The sequence below is a fragment of the Narcine bancroftii genome, chromosome 1 (assembly GCF_036971445.1).
Source record: "Narcine bancroftii isolate sNarBan1 chromosome 1, sNarBan1.hap1, whole genome shotgun sequence".
Lineage (NCBI taxonomy): Eukaryota > Metazoa > Chordata > Chondrichthyes > Torpediniformes > Narcinidae > Narcine > Narcine bancroftii.
This window is the reverse complement of record NC_091469.1, coordinates 75,103,689-75,118,913: the sequence shown is the minus strand read 5'-3', so window position 1 is coordinate 75,118,913 and position 15,225 is coordinate 75,103,689. Positions and strand designations below refer to the sequence as shown.

General features: G+C 38.8%; 1 protein-coding gene across 12 annotated transcripts in view; it reads left to right on the top strand.

The window, feature by feature from the left end:
* LOC138759832 (transducin-like enhancer protein 4) overlaps positions 1-15,225 on the top strand; it is a 183,977-nt gene that overhangs the window by 129,212 nt on the left and 39,540 nt on the right. The gene's annotated exons all lie outside the window — the stretch shown is intronic.

The window sequence follows — 15,225 nt, the reverse complement described above, 5'->3', positions numbered from 1 at the left end:
TTTCTCTGACTGTAAGGGGCACCAATGCTAATCTTTATCTGCCTTGTGGCAGACCAAAGGCAATTTGTGTAATATTACATTTTTTTAAAATTACATGACAATAAAGAGTATCTGAACAGAGGCTTCAACAATTTCTTTTTTACTTGGGGATACAAATTGAATCTTTTGACAACTTCTTGTTTTTTGACCTTTTTGATTTTATTTGTAGTACCACACATCTGATATTGCTATGGTCCAAGAATGCTTTAGTTGTCACATTGCCAACAATAACTTGAGATCTGTGGCTAAACATATTTTCATTTTTGAGCTGAGGCTCCGATGGAAAATCAGAGGGAAACCTCTTTTGATGATTGACCTTGTAAAGGGGAAGAACCAGTCAGTCTGGAAGATGCATACTTGTGCATCGTAACATGGTTGTAACAACTGATAGGGATAATAAAAGTAGCAGCTGATTCTAACATTATACTGTGTACCTCATAAACTCTGTATTTTATTTATAAGCTTGGTTGTTTATTTTTAAAGAAAAGGGTCCTAGAATGATGCAACACAGACACGGGCCCTTCAGCCGAGTACGTGCTAACCATCGAACACCCATTTACACTAATTTGATATTAATCCTGTTTTATTTTTATCTTCCCACATTCTCATCAACTTTGTTTGGATTCTCCCACTCAACCCCACATTAGAGGCAATTTAGAGTGACCAATTAAACGACCAGTGCACATATCTTTGCTATATGGGAGGAAACCAGATCACTTGGAAGAAACCCACATGATCACCAAGATGGTGTAAATTCCAAGCGGACGCTCAGGAATGTACTTGTGTGCCTGCTTTTACAAGGCAACGGCTGCACCACTGCCATCTTCATTTGGATATTTAACCACGGGATATTTAACGACGAGATATTAAACATGAAATGTGATATTTGAATGTGCCAGTGTTGCTAAAGATATGAGGTTACACTTACAGAGCGCCTTTTATAGCAACTTCAGAAAATAAGAGGCTTGAGCTATTTACTTCTATGAAATTTTTTTGGAGATTATTTATGCAAATATATGTCAGTTTATATAAAGAAATGTTTCACAAACAGTAGACAAGATAAATGATCAGTTAATCTACTTTTTGAAGCTAAAAGTGAAGGATATTTAAATGTGATGGAGAACACCATGGCCAGTTCTTGTTTTTAATTATCCTTAACAGTGGGCAGGCCTCTGTCTAACACAACCAAAAAATGACATGTGTGCTCTTCCAAATTCAATAGCAGCAACTTCTGGATCACTGTGGTAACTGCAGGAGTATATTCACCCTGATTTGTAATTACCAGATGCTTTGGTCTAGAATCCAAGTGTTTGCGTCTTTGGCAGAAAGTGGGCAATTCCTTGAGAGAGCATAAATTTCAGGGTGATATCTTGCAGTTCCATAAGGAGGTAGGCTATTCTATCTGATGCAGGTTGTTGATTTTTAAAAGTACAAGTTTTGAACTTGAAGACTTGTGTTGTATCACGTGCTTCTAACTGGGATATAAGTGTACGTGCATCGAGTAGGTGTATGATCTGTGGATGCATCCAATGGCAAAAAATGGAAAAGTAACTGGTGGGTCATGCCATCCTACAAGTTTGCCTCATCAAGAGATTAAGTAACTTTCTTGGCTTCTACTGATAGAATTTCTCATTGTAGTTAAAATGAAAGTAAACATTTTGTGGAATTAGAACCTGCCTCAACTTTTGATGCCTTGAGTGTATTTCTTATTTGTCCAGTCCAGATATTTTGGACTTGATCTTGTAACAATCAAAATGTCCATTGTTCATTTATGATTTGAAAACCACACCTTAATGTAACTGAAGTAGTGTTCTGAAATAAGTGATGGCAGAAAATTAGTGGTTCATTATAAATATGGAGCATTTCAGATTACACGAGTCTATTTGATCCATATATTTTCTTCACATGGCATTTAGATCACCTTTTTGACATCAAATCATCAATGCTTATATATATAAACATATATTATGTTTTTTTTTATATATATACATATATAACATAATATATGTTTATATATATAAGCATTGATATATATATATATATATAAGCATATATGTATATATATATATATATATAAGCATATATGTATATGTATATATATATATATATATATATATGTATATATAGATAAAAATAAATCTGGACAATATGTCAAAAATGCTTGCATCTGAACTAAATTAGTGTTTAAATAACCTTATTAGCAATTATAAACTGGAAACTTGCTGGACAACAAAAATGTTAACTAATTTAAAACTAATATACCTTTAATTTGCAATTTGTGTAAATGTGGCTTTTGATAATGTTCAACTTTACAAATTGAAGAGTTAAAATAATCAAATACTGCTTCAAATTTAATAATTATATTGTTTTCCTTAATGCAACATCCACCCTTCTCTTCCCACCCCTGCCAAACCCCCCCCCCCCCACTCATCAGTGTTCTATGAAAATGGTGCTTTAAGTTGCAAGTTTCCTGAGAGCCCATTCTTACTTTCAGAGATCAAGCATGTCGATTCGAGCTGTCAAGAAATAGAACTTGACTGGCATGTACCTCAACCATCATTCAATGAGGAGTTTGTCAGTGAACCACTCAAGTTGTTCCAGTTAGCATGATCCAATTCCCATGGTCATCTCCTGCATTCTCCATTCTCCACAGGGCCATACAGTGCCCTTCGGGACCACAGCACATTTTAAGGAAGGCCACAGACTGAAATCATAAAGCTTTTTTTAAAATGTAGTTGGTAGGAGAGAAGAACAGAAGAAACTAACTTGACTGCTTCACCAGGAAGGGGGCCCATAAATTTTGAGCAGAGTCCTAAGGGAGTCATAGCCAAAAAAAAAGTTGAGAATGGCTAAAGGATTAATTATCAATATTTTATTCCCCTTCAAGTTCAGGGTATAGATAATATGCCATAATTATAGCCCTTTGTAATTTTAACTAATAAAAGCACTGATGTGTTCAATCTGCACTAGTTCTGGATTAATTTAGTTTAGAGGCCTAGAAATTCCTCTGTACCTGTTGTTTGAATGCTGCTTGGTAGGACTGTGTCATTTTTGTGCAAGGCTATGTGAAACTGATACATGGTGTGCTGCATTCTGTTAGAATTGTAGTTTTAGGTGTTTTATACACAACCTCGTAGAAGTCCTACCTTGGGCCATATATTGCACAAGTAGTACAACATGTGTTGTGTGATCATCCACTGATTTTAGTGTTGGGGCCAGTTTGGGTCCATTGACTATACTGACAATATTATAATGGATTTTCCCAAGTGAACATCAAGGGAAAGCAGCCTTGTCAGGGCACTTCCAGCTACAGCTGGGAGATGGACACTATCACCGTCATCCCTGGAAGTTGCTAGCTTTGACCCACTTCTGGACTGTTTGACAGCAGCTTGGGTAGGGAAGGACTATTTTCTCTAACTGAAGCAGATCTTCATCAAATGTACACACAGCTAGTTATGTGCAACCGTTCAGTCACTGATGCCAATGGTGTCTTGCAAACTGAGTAACCACTGTTCCATCCAGTGACTTTGTTTAAATATTTTTTTCTGTTTAAGGAAGTTGGCAGATTGGTTAAATTATACCGGAGTTCTTTCAAGGTTACAAATTTGGGAGGTAGAAATAAACAAGGATGATCTTTGCTGTGGTGGAAACCAAAAAGTGTGATGGCCAAAAAGAAAATATTTTGGCATCAAAGGTTTAAAAACTTCCCATCGTTGCAGAATACATTAGTTTGATAATTTCCTTAAATACACAAAGTTAGCAATTAGTCTCTTATTTTATTGATTGATCATCTTTCAAGTGATTCTATGAAGGAGAGGCTTTTCAAAATTTTGCATCATGTGACTAATATTTATTTCTCAGCACCTGAATGTGAAAATTTCCAACAGCTGTACATTTTACCCTTGCTTAATGTAATTTGCTTATGCAGGATAATGGTCTTAAAACAGGTAATGTACATGACATTAATTGCCTTTTGCATTTTCCGTCCTATTCTCCTCTACAAATGTGCAAGCAGACATTACTAGTGTACTAAATAATAAGCAAATTTTGGCTGGCCATCAAAGAAAATTCCAGTAAATATCTAAATTAATGATGCCTGAAATTTTTATAGCTCTTTTGAAAGTCATTAATGTGTAAAGTAAATGTTGGTAACAATTAGTGTGGGATACATTAAGGACAAGATTTTTATGCAGTACTGATCATTTGATAAAATTTATTTAAAATTAAAACTGTGTTTTGTATCCTAGCACAAGATAAATGATGAGGGACCTTGGCCATTTTTTTTTGGTGTTGTTTACATACTGTAATGCACCTAAAGAAAACATCATGTTCTGAGTCTGAAGCACTTGTAGGTGCCCTTAATCACTCTTTATACTCAGGAACTGATATGCATTAAATGGAGTTGATTTTTTGCAGGTTACTAACATTTAAGGATATGTAGAAATATCAGATTTATTGTCAGAGTACATGCGTGACATCCCATACAACCTTTTTCCTGCAGGTACACCAAAATTACCACTAATTGATAGTATCAAAAAAAAACTATGCACAGTGTAAAACATGTAAGCAAACAAAAAACAGTAAACAGATAATGAATGTAAAAAAATACTGTGCAATACAGAAAGAACAAAAAGAAAATCAATAAAATACACAAGTAAGAGTCCTTAAATGAGTCTCCAGCCCCTTTTCCACTGGCACCTTGTCCCAAGAATTAATGGGAAATTAACTGGGAGAGGGTCCAGTGGAAAAGGAAAGCAATCAGCACGTTGGCATCAAATGATGTCAAATCACAGCAGGGATTGACTGCCTCTACCCCTGCTCATATTCTTGGCATCTGCTGATGCCAGCATACTGATTAAACCAGTGGAAAAAGGACAACTTCCATTCCATTCGAAGGTAGAACTCTCCGATCACCAGGGATGAGTGTGTTCAGTGGAAAAGCAGTCAGTGCCTGGGTAAAGGTGGCCGAGTGGAAACCGCACAAACGGCTTCTTATCCCAGGACTCTGCATGGCCAATTAACTGGGATGCCAGTGGAAAAAAGGGCTTCCAATTGAGATGGTCATTGAGGAGTCTGATTGTGGAGGGGCAGCAGCTGTTCCTGAAACCGTTCAGATTTAACTGAACTCTGCCAGAAGTTGGAAAAAGCACAACAGCAATTGTTCAAAACAAGGTACTGTAAATTTTCTCTTTAACACCAGTCCTTAGTTTTCCTGTTTCAACATGGAGTTGAGCAATGACAATAGCCTAGTTCTGTAACTATCTCAAATGGTGTTATTCTCAAGACATTTGGAGTGGAGTGTTGTCAGGAGTTACACTTGTCATGGTTATTATCTACTATTGCCTCTGAGTGAATGAAATGGATTGTGATGGTGGCTAAGATACTCAAAAACATTAGGAATATATGACACTGCTAGATTAAAGTGACACTTTGATGTTGATACTTGCAAAGATATGTCAGAAGCTTGAAATTCATTATTCACATAATTTTCATTTACCACAACTGATAAAATGGTGTTCATTTTTTAATAGCTGACAGTCTTCTTTATAGCACATGCCCTTTAAGACTGTGAAAAAAAAAGTTTTGGAATATTGACTTTGATGATTATAAATGCCTGGAATTTGACATAATTGAGTAATACAAATTGAAAGCTATTCATCCTTTAATTTATGTGGTGTTACTTGGACCTTTTAATCGCTAGCCCCAAGTGATCCCAGGAATCAAACGCCAATCGGCCTTTAAAATGTCTAGTATGAAAGCAAAATCAGATCAACGCCAGCATCAGACGATGTCATCTCACACAGGGATTGTGTAATTGCATTGTGGAATTGAAATGACCTAAGTTTTTGCGTGAGTGTGGGAAGAATAGATTAAAATGAAGGTATAAACTTTGCCATGAAAAGTTGCAGTGGGGGGAGGGGGGGGGAGAGAGAGGAAATAAATAGCAATAAACAGCAATAGCAGAAAATTTTTAAACAGCTTGGGAAAATTGGTAGTGCGATAGCACACAATTTATAAAGACAGTGGGGGGGAAGCAATGGTGGACCTGACTTCCCAAAATGCTGTGAGGCAGAGATACCCCTCTCTGATTGCTTCATGCATGCTGCTGAGCATACAGCCCTTTCTCTGCCGCATGGAATTCTGGGAGGACAGGTCCACCATCACTTTTTCCCCACAGTATTTATAAATTGTATACAATAGTGCTACCAACTTTCCCATGCTATATTAATTGTGCACTATAGCACTACCAACTTTCCCACCCTGTTTAAAAATTGTCCACTATTGCTATTTATTGCTGGCTCTTTCCTACAGTCCCTTATAAAGGTTTATACAACAACAACAGGGGCTGAAGGGCTCATACTATGTTGTACATAAAGCTTAATTATGTTATAATTAGGCATGATTAATTTGTTTAAATATAAGATCGTAATACATTGATCAGGATTTAGGCTAGGTTCACCATTGCTCAATGTGTCATGACATCACCGATAGAAGGTAGAACAGTCCTAATTCTGGGGATGGCTCCTTGCAAATCTGAAAGCGTTCAGTGTCCCAGTTAGGAGTGGTCAAGTGTGAAAAGCCAAACCCCGTTTTGTTTTGTTGATGGCTTATCAGGCAATTATCATGGATACTTTATAGTTAATTTATATAATGCAAATATATTTAATGGTGACTAAAAAAAATTTTCAAATACCATTAACATTTTAGCCATACATATTTTGGTAAGCTTGTGTGGGTGCTTTAATTGTTTGGAACAAATGAATGTCTTGTAACTGAGTTGTCAGTAGAATAAGTGAATATATTAGTGCTTTGTATCGTGCTGCAAATGACAAAGATATATTTGCCCAATTTAATAACGTCACTTGAAACAATTAAACAGTCTTCTATTTCGTACATTAAATTTTGGTGAGAGAATGAAACTGATAACAATTTTATAGATAGTGTATTTTTCATCTTCAAGAGTGAAAATGTTGTACTTTACCATGCATTGAAGAGCAGAATGAAAATCCATGTTTCCATGGCAACAAAACTGCTTTATAGATTGCTTCCTAAGATATATCTGCATGACAAGCAGATGTCTGAATCAAGTAGTGCTATCTGACTATAAACAAATAACTTTTTAGCAGGTGTTGGAAATCCTATTAAGAAGCCTTGGGTTCCTTTCTGTCGGGAAGCTGTTGCTCACAAAAGGGATGGTTTGCTGAATGAAATGGACAGAATTAATTCTCATTAGGTTTTAGCTTTCCCAGGAAATCATTGTCTCAGCATGTTCTCTTTCTCTTGTGAATTTGAATGGAGTCTGTTCTTCTATTGATCTATTCTGCCTGCCCTCTGTAAATCAACACTTGAACTACTGTAGTCCTCTGAGATTTGTGATGTTTCCCCTGACTGGTCTGGGCATGCCAGATTCTACATAGATTAGAGGAGAAAGCAGAGGTTGCAAGTGTAGGAAAGGTGAAGCTGTTCTATCTGCCCTGATGATTAAAGGTTTATTGATATTGTTGAGGATGTGTGTGTTTGCATTTTATCTTGCAACCAGCTTTCCAAGTGCAATATTCCACCTGGCAGTAAACATTAGTAGAAGTGGGATAATTTATTTTTGCTTCTGGGTTAACCATTGTATATACACTTTATACAAAGTAAATAGTATTTGCTATTTAGACTGCAATGAATATAATGTATTCTGCATTTTAAAACAGATCCTCCTTTCCAAAACAGAATTGTAATAGGGAACAAAATTTTTTTTTGGAAATTGACTAATTAGTCAGCAATTTTCTGTAAATAAATGTGTATAGGAAATGTGATATTAATGGACAAATAGGTTCAGCAAAACCTGCACCATTATCATAACCTTTATCGGTTAGGTACTTCATTTTATAAAAAAAAATAAAATTCACATTGGTGGTCTCTTGTTGCCTAGTAACAGGCCACAGGGTATGCTTAATGTGAAATGCATGAACATCTTTTTTTTTTAATTTTTGAAGTTTATTCTTCTCTCTGCACTCATTGGACATCAAACTAGTTTGTGATGTGAGGAGGGATGAACTGCAGGATTCCCTTTGGCCCTGTCCTGAGTGGTTGGCAGAATGAAAAAGTTTAAGTGAGATTTAGCTAGGCAGCATTCTTTGAATTAGTTGGGGTTAGCCTAACTCTTGTCTCAATGTGACTGTAGCAGCTTAATTTCCACCAGGCCTAACTCTGGTCTCAATGTGACTGTAGCAGCTTAATTTCCACCAGGCCTAACTCTGGTCTCAATGTGACTGTAGCAGCTTAATTTCCACCAGGCCTAACTCTGGTCTCAATGTGACTGTAGCAGCTTAATTTCCACCAGGCCTAACTCTGGTCTCAATGTGACTGTAGCAGCTTAATTTCCACCAGGCCTAACCCTGGTCTCAATGTGACTGTAGCAGCTTCATTTCCACCAGGCCTAACTCTGGTCTCAATGTGACTGTAGCAGCTTAATTTCCACCAGGCCTAACTCTGGTCTCAATGTGACTGTAGCAGCTTAATTTCCACCAGGCCTAACTCTGGTCTCAATGTGACTGTAGCAGCTTAATTTCCACCAGGCCTAACTCTGGTCTCAATGTGACTGTAGCAGCTTAATTTCCACCAGGCCTAACTCTGGTCTCAATGTGATTGTAGCAGCTTAATTTCCACCAGGCCTAACTCTGGTCTCAATGTGATTGTAGCAGCTTAATTTCCACCAGTCAGGGAAATTAATAGAAATTTATTGGTGAATATAAGCATTAGTAGGGGTAATTTGTCTGTGTATAAACAGGTAAAATGGCTTATAAAAATATTTTTTTATGAATTCCTTCATCCACCAAGGAATTAGATTTAAAAAAATCTTGTATATGATTTATAAATGATAAAGAAATTAACAAAACTTTTTTTATGTTGATGTGAAAGTTGTTTTTACATTGTAAATTGAGTTTCCATGCAGAGTGGGTATAGCAAAGTCGTCCTGGAATATTAGCGGTAAAAGAAAATAACCAAGTTCATATGAATGGTGAAGAATAAGACAATTTAATGTAAAACCCACAATGAAGACTATTAAGATTTGTCTTGAGGGAAGTGACTTTGTTCTTCAGCAATGTTTTCAACAAACAGATTGGAGTGTGTTTGCTGCCCATGTTACCACAGACTCTCAGATTGATATTGATTTATTTATATACCAACTCTGCTTGAGTACATCAACAAGTGTGTGGATGGAGTGACATCACAAAAACAAATTAAAATTTTTCTTTGCTAATCAAAAACCATGGGATGAACAGTGAGGTTCACCTTCTGCTCAAAGTCAGAAATTAATCTTCAGATCTGGAGACTGGATGATTTGCAGCTCAGCCCAGGGTCAACTTAGGAATCTCTCAGGCTAAACATGCATACAAACAAAAGACTGAAGAGCATTTCAACTCCTCAGACCCCCAGCGGATGTGACATACCAGACTATAAACCACCTAGTACTGTGCCCCCTTCCAGCTATGCCACCCTCTCTGAGGAGCTTAATTATTTCTATGCTTGTTTTAATCAAGAGAACAAGGAGGTCACCTTCAAAGTAGATCTTCCACCTGATGAACTACCTCTCTCATTTTATATCTCTGATGTTGACTTGGGTGAATGTATGTATGGAAGGCAGCTGGTCTGGATAGTGTACCTGGCCGTGTGCTTAGAGTCTGCGCAGAACAGTTGGCTGGGGTCTTCATGGACATTTTCAATCTGTCCCTGACCCAGACACTCGTTCCCATAAACTTCAAGATTGCCAGCATGGTGCCTGTGCCGAAGGATTCCACCATCACTAGTCTGAATGACTTCCGTCTAGTTGCACTCGCCCCCATCATCAGAAGGTGCTTTGAGAGATTGGTTCTATTATGTTTGAAATCCAATTTGCACATCACCCTGGACTCTCATCAACTTGCATATTGGATCAACAGCTTGACTGAGGATGCCATTTCAATGACACTTCACTCTGCCTTGACCCGCTTGGACAGCTCCAACTCTCATGTCAGAATGCTGTTCATTGACTTTTGTTCGGCATTCAATTCTGTGATACCCTCCAAACTGATCACCAAACTTCGCCAACGTGGTATTATCTCATCCCTCTGAAATTGGATTTTGGACTTTCTAACAGACCCCAATGTGTTAAGTTAGATAATCTCTTCTCTTCCACTCTCACCTTGAACACTGGCATCCTCCAGGGTGTGCTGAGCCCTCTCTTGTATTCCCTGTATTTGATTCTAGTTCCATAATCACATTCGCAGATGAAACCAAGGTGGTTGGCCTGATCAGAGGGGATGATGAGACAGCCTATAGGGACGAGGTCCAGCACCTAGCTGTGAGGTGTGCCAACAATTTGGCACTTAACACTCAGAAGATCAAGGCAATCATTATGAACTTCAGGAATGCTGGAAGCCACACTCATGCCACTATTCACATCAATGGAGTTTTGGTAGAACGTTTATCAAGCTTCAAATTCCTTGGTATCCACATTTCAACTAATCTCACCTGGTCCCTGAACTCCTCCATCCTGATCAAAAAGGAGCAATAGTGCCTTAATTTCCTGCAGAGCATGAAGAAAGTACATTTTTGTCCCAGGATATTGATGGATTTTTACCACTGTACCATTGAGAGCATACATACCTATGGCATCTCACTGTGATATGGCAATTGTCTCTTATTGGACTGTAAAGCATTTCAGCGGGAGGTCAAAACTACCCAACAGATTATCGGCATTCAATTGCCCATCACTGAGAACATCTGTCAGGAATGCTGTCTGGGAAGGGTGAAGAGCATCTTCAAGGATGCATCTCACCCTAACTATAGACTTTTTACTCTTCCATCTGGTAGGTGCAACAGGAGCCTTCACTCTCAAAACAGCAGGTTCAAGAAGAGTTTTTTTTTCCCCAAGGCTGTGACCCTGCTGAACCTTAAATCACAGCGCTGAATGGTACTGCACTCACATTGTACTGTCAGTACTTTTATAATTGTTTGCTTGCTGAATGCTCTTGTTTTTATTTGCATGGTTATTTGTATATTGCACTATTTTTTTCACTTCTGGTTGGATGCTACTTGTATTTCATTGTATTTGTATTTTACTTCGCACAATGACAATAAAGTTGAATTGAATCTAATCTAATTTGCTAAAATATAGCTATTACCAAAATGTTCATTATGGCTTAAATCTTTACAATATCTTTACATTGTTTCTAAATATTTTTGCAGTATATTTGTTTTTAATAATTGGGCAAGTTTCTCTCCCCCACCCTCCCCCTTTCCCTTTTCCCTTGCTCCATCCCTATTCCTGTTCCCTCCCTTGCTGCTTGTGAATGTCTGGTATATCAGCCTACTTAATTGCATCACGGTTACTGGACACCAGCAATCCCTCCAGAAGTGACATCCAACAACATTCAGTGAAATCCATAGCACACAGATCACAATCGCTGTTGGCAGCGTTCTTCAGGGACACAAACAAAGGAAAACGAATCATTTCAACATTCAGTACAAAAGTGTTCTGATTTTGAGCTTTGACCTTGCAATGCAATTTTTAAAAAATCTGTAGTTGATCTAGTTTGCATATTTAGTGGATATTTAATATAATATAGAATAAATGCACAAATTGGTTGTGAAATTTGTTCCGAATTCTATTTGGTAATTATAATAAAACTTAATCAGAAAGCTCTTTCTCCAAAATTTGACTGGAAGTAATTTCAAGTGATAAATGCATTATTCATTATTCAGATGCTCACCATTAAAGCACTTTTTTTTCTTATGACCCTGACCTGTTTTTGTTCGCTCTGCATTTGTAGCAAGAATCGGCCATTGTGTTGCCTATCGCTATTCAGAGCAGGCATCCAGCACACAGGAAAAAATTCAGGAAGCTATTAATTCATGGTTCACAGAAAGCAAACCATTAAACAAGCACTCTGTATGACTAAATGATCCTCTATGTTTATTGAAGCAGTGGGCATAGCATGCAACATTTCCTGTTGAGAAGGGTTTACACAAACTGTTTTGACCTATCTAGCTGTTGGCCATTTACTGTTCTCAGGAAGTACAATCTAAACGTGTATTGAGCACTAGGTAATTTGGAAATTCAATATTGCTTATTAGCCGCTGTGCAATGAGAATCAAAACAAAAGTTAAGGTAACAAAAAAAGACTGAGATAATGAAAAGGGATTTTTATTGGTGGCATTAATCGTATAATACAATTATGAATATTTAACAATATTGAAGGTGTGTTTTGTAGGGTTTCATTTGTGGTAGGCAAAGTGGGTGAAAGTTTATTGGAAACAGGTTAGCTCAAAAAAATGGGAGAATTGAGAGCAGAAGATGGGAAAAGAGTGGAATGGGGAGGTAGAATGTAAAAAAGAAACATTGTATAATTGTAGAGTTAACTCAGTGCTAGTGGTTGTAAATCGAACTTAACCAGGGACATGTCGAGGGGATAATCAAGTAAGAAGTTGAAATTAAGGAAAAAATATTTTGTCATTGTTAAGAGGAACTGAATCAATCAAGAAAAAGTCACTTAAAAGTTCTTACTCAAAGTTACACAAATAAAGGAAAAAATGTTTAGCAGTTATTGAATGTGCAACTTAAATAAATATTTAGTGGATTGCATTGCATGGAAATTGATTGATTCCAGAGAGGTAATTTCAAAAGTTTTTTGCAGGACGCCCAAAACTATTTTGTGCATGGATTCAACTGCTCACAATGCATTGAAAACTAATGAATATTGCTTGCAATCTCCAGTAAGCCTGGGGCCAGGCTAGAGAAAGGGGCTGGGATTGGTGGGAAGAAATCTTGGTAAATTGGGGCATGGATGGAGATTGAGGCACTGGCCCCTTTCACAACGCCACCCCTCTAGAAAGGTGAGTAAACAAGGTGGGTTGCAGTACCCGTAAGCATCTCACACTGGAGCATAAATTACCTGGTAAATATGGAACCCTCGAATCTAAAGGGGGTGTAACCTCCAGCAGTGATGGCATGAGTGACGCATTACGTACTTGCAGGGCAGTGAACTCGTAGACGGAATAAAGCACATATGCGCTCAATGTATAAAAGGCCGTGGGAAAATCTTCTGCAGTGGGCTTCAGTCTGTTCAAACTTAGGACACACGCACAGACCAGATCACCGTCCTTATTCCCAAAACAACAGAGTATAACAACTATTTATTACATTGAATTAGGTATTATAAGTAATCTTGAAATTATTTAAAGCACAGGTCATGTTGACAGCTCCACCAGCCGCACGCTGTCAGAGTGGGGCTGGCAGGGCTGTCAGCACATACCTGATCATTAAATCATCTCATTACTTAGAAGACTACCAGACTGAAGCATGCACCCAGGCACTAACGTCACTAGGGGTACCGGTTGAGCAGGTTGATCATGCACACTGCAACAAAGTCAACGGCGAGTTTAAGTCAGCTGGACTCTGATACAATCCCCTGCCAAGAGTCAGAGCCTGGTTAAATTTTATCTGGCCTGCCTGGTTGGGACCTTTCACACTGCCACATTACCTGCTATGGACCCGCTAAATTGCCCAGTTCAACCCACTTTATTTGGCGGTGTGAAAGCTTGGAGAATTGCTACAGAGAGCCAAGGCAGTGGATATATTCTGAGGAACCTATTCTAATAGTTAATAAAGAAATCCAAAACTTATTGTTAAAATATAATTGTTTGGTAAAGGTTCCATTATTGTTATGTAATCTTTCTTTGGCTTGGCTTCGCGGATGAAGATTTATGGAGGGGGTAAATGTCCACGTCAGCTGCAGGCTCGTTTGTGGCTGACAAGTCCGATGCAGGACAGGCAGACACGGTTGCAGCAGTTGCAAGGGAAAGTTGGTTGGGGTTGGGTGTTGGGTTTTTCCTCCTTTGTCTTTTGTCAGTGAGGTGGGCTCTGTGGTCTTCTTCAAAGGAGGTTGCTGCCCACCGAACTGTGAGGCGCCAAGATGCACGGTTTGAGGCGATATCAGCCCACAGGTGGTGGTCAATGTGGCAGGCACCAAGAGATTTCTTTAGGCAGTCCTTGTACCTCTTCTTTGGTGCATCTCTGTCATGGTGGCCAGTGGAGAGCTCGTCATATAACACGATCTTGGGAAGGCGATGGTCCTTCATTCTGGAGATGTGACCTACCCAGCACAGTTGGATCTTCAGCAGCGTGGATTCGATGCTGTCGGCCTCTGCCATCTCGAGTACTTCGATGTTGGAGATGAAGTCGCTCCAATGAATGTTGAGGATGGAGCGTAGACAATGCTGGTTTAAGCGTTCTAGGAGCTGTAGGTGATGCCGGTAGAGGACCCATGATTCGGAGCCGAACAGGAGTGTGGGTATGACAACGGCTCTGTATACGCTAATTTTTGTGAGGTTTTTCAGTTGGTTGTTTTTCCAGACTCTTTTGTGTAGTCTTCCAAAGGTGCTATTTGCCTTGGCGAGTCTGTTGTCTATCTCGTGGTCGATCCTTGCATCCGATGAAATGGTGCAGCCGAGATAGGTAAACTGGTTGACCGTTTTGAGTTTTGTCTGCCCAATGGAGATGTGGGGGGGGCTGGTAGTCATGGTGGGGAGCTGGCTGATGGAGGACCTCCGTTTTCTTCAGGCTGACTTCCAGGCCAAACATTTTGGCAGTTTCCGCAAAACAGGACGTCAAGCGCTGAAGAGCTGGCTCTGAATGGGCAACTAAAGCGGCATCGTCTGCAAAGAGTAGTTCACGGACAAGTTGCTCTTGTGTCTTGGTGTGAGCTTGCAGGCGCCTCAGATTGAAGACACTGCCATCCGTGCGGTACCGGATGTAAACAGCGTCTTCATTGTTGAGGTCTTTCATGGCTTGTTCTACCGTAAAGTAGATAGAGTTGCCACTTTGTCCAGTGCCCTCATAGAAAGGCTTATCAGTATATGGACCTCAGAACATCTTGACCTTATTTCCTAAGCAATGTTAGATAGAAATGATACAAGTGCTTCATTACATGCTTCTCAAATAAAAAAAATATTGGCACAAATTCTATTTGCACCTGAGTGCCAGCTTGAATTTCCACAGTGACACAATTGAATTCTGGAATTAGCCAAGCTTTATGTGCGGTGTGGAAAATAAAAAAGCAGCACTTGTTTGAATTCTAAGCTTTGTATGTAAATAGCATCTTTGATGTAGACTTCATCTCTGAGCCTGAATGGAGGCATAATTCTTCGGGAAGT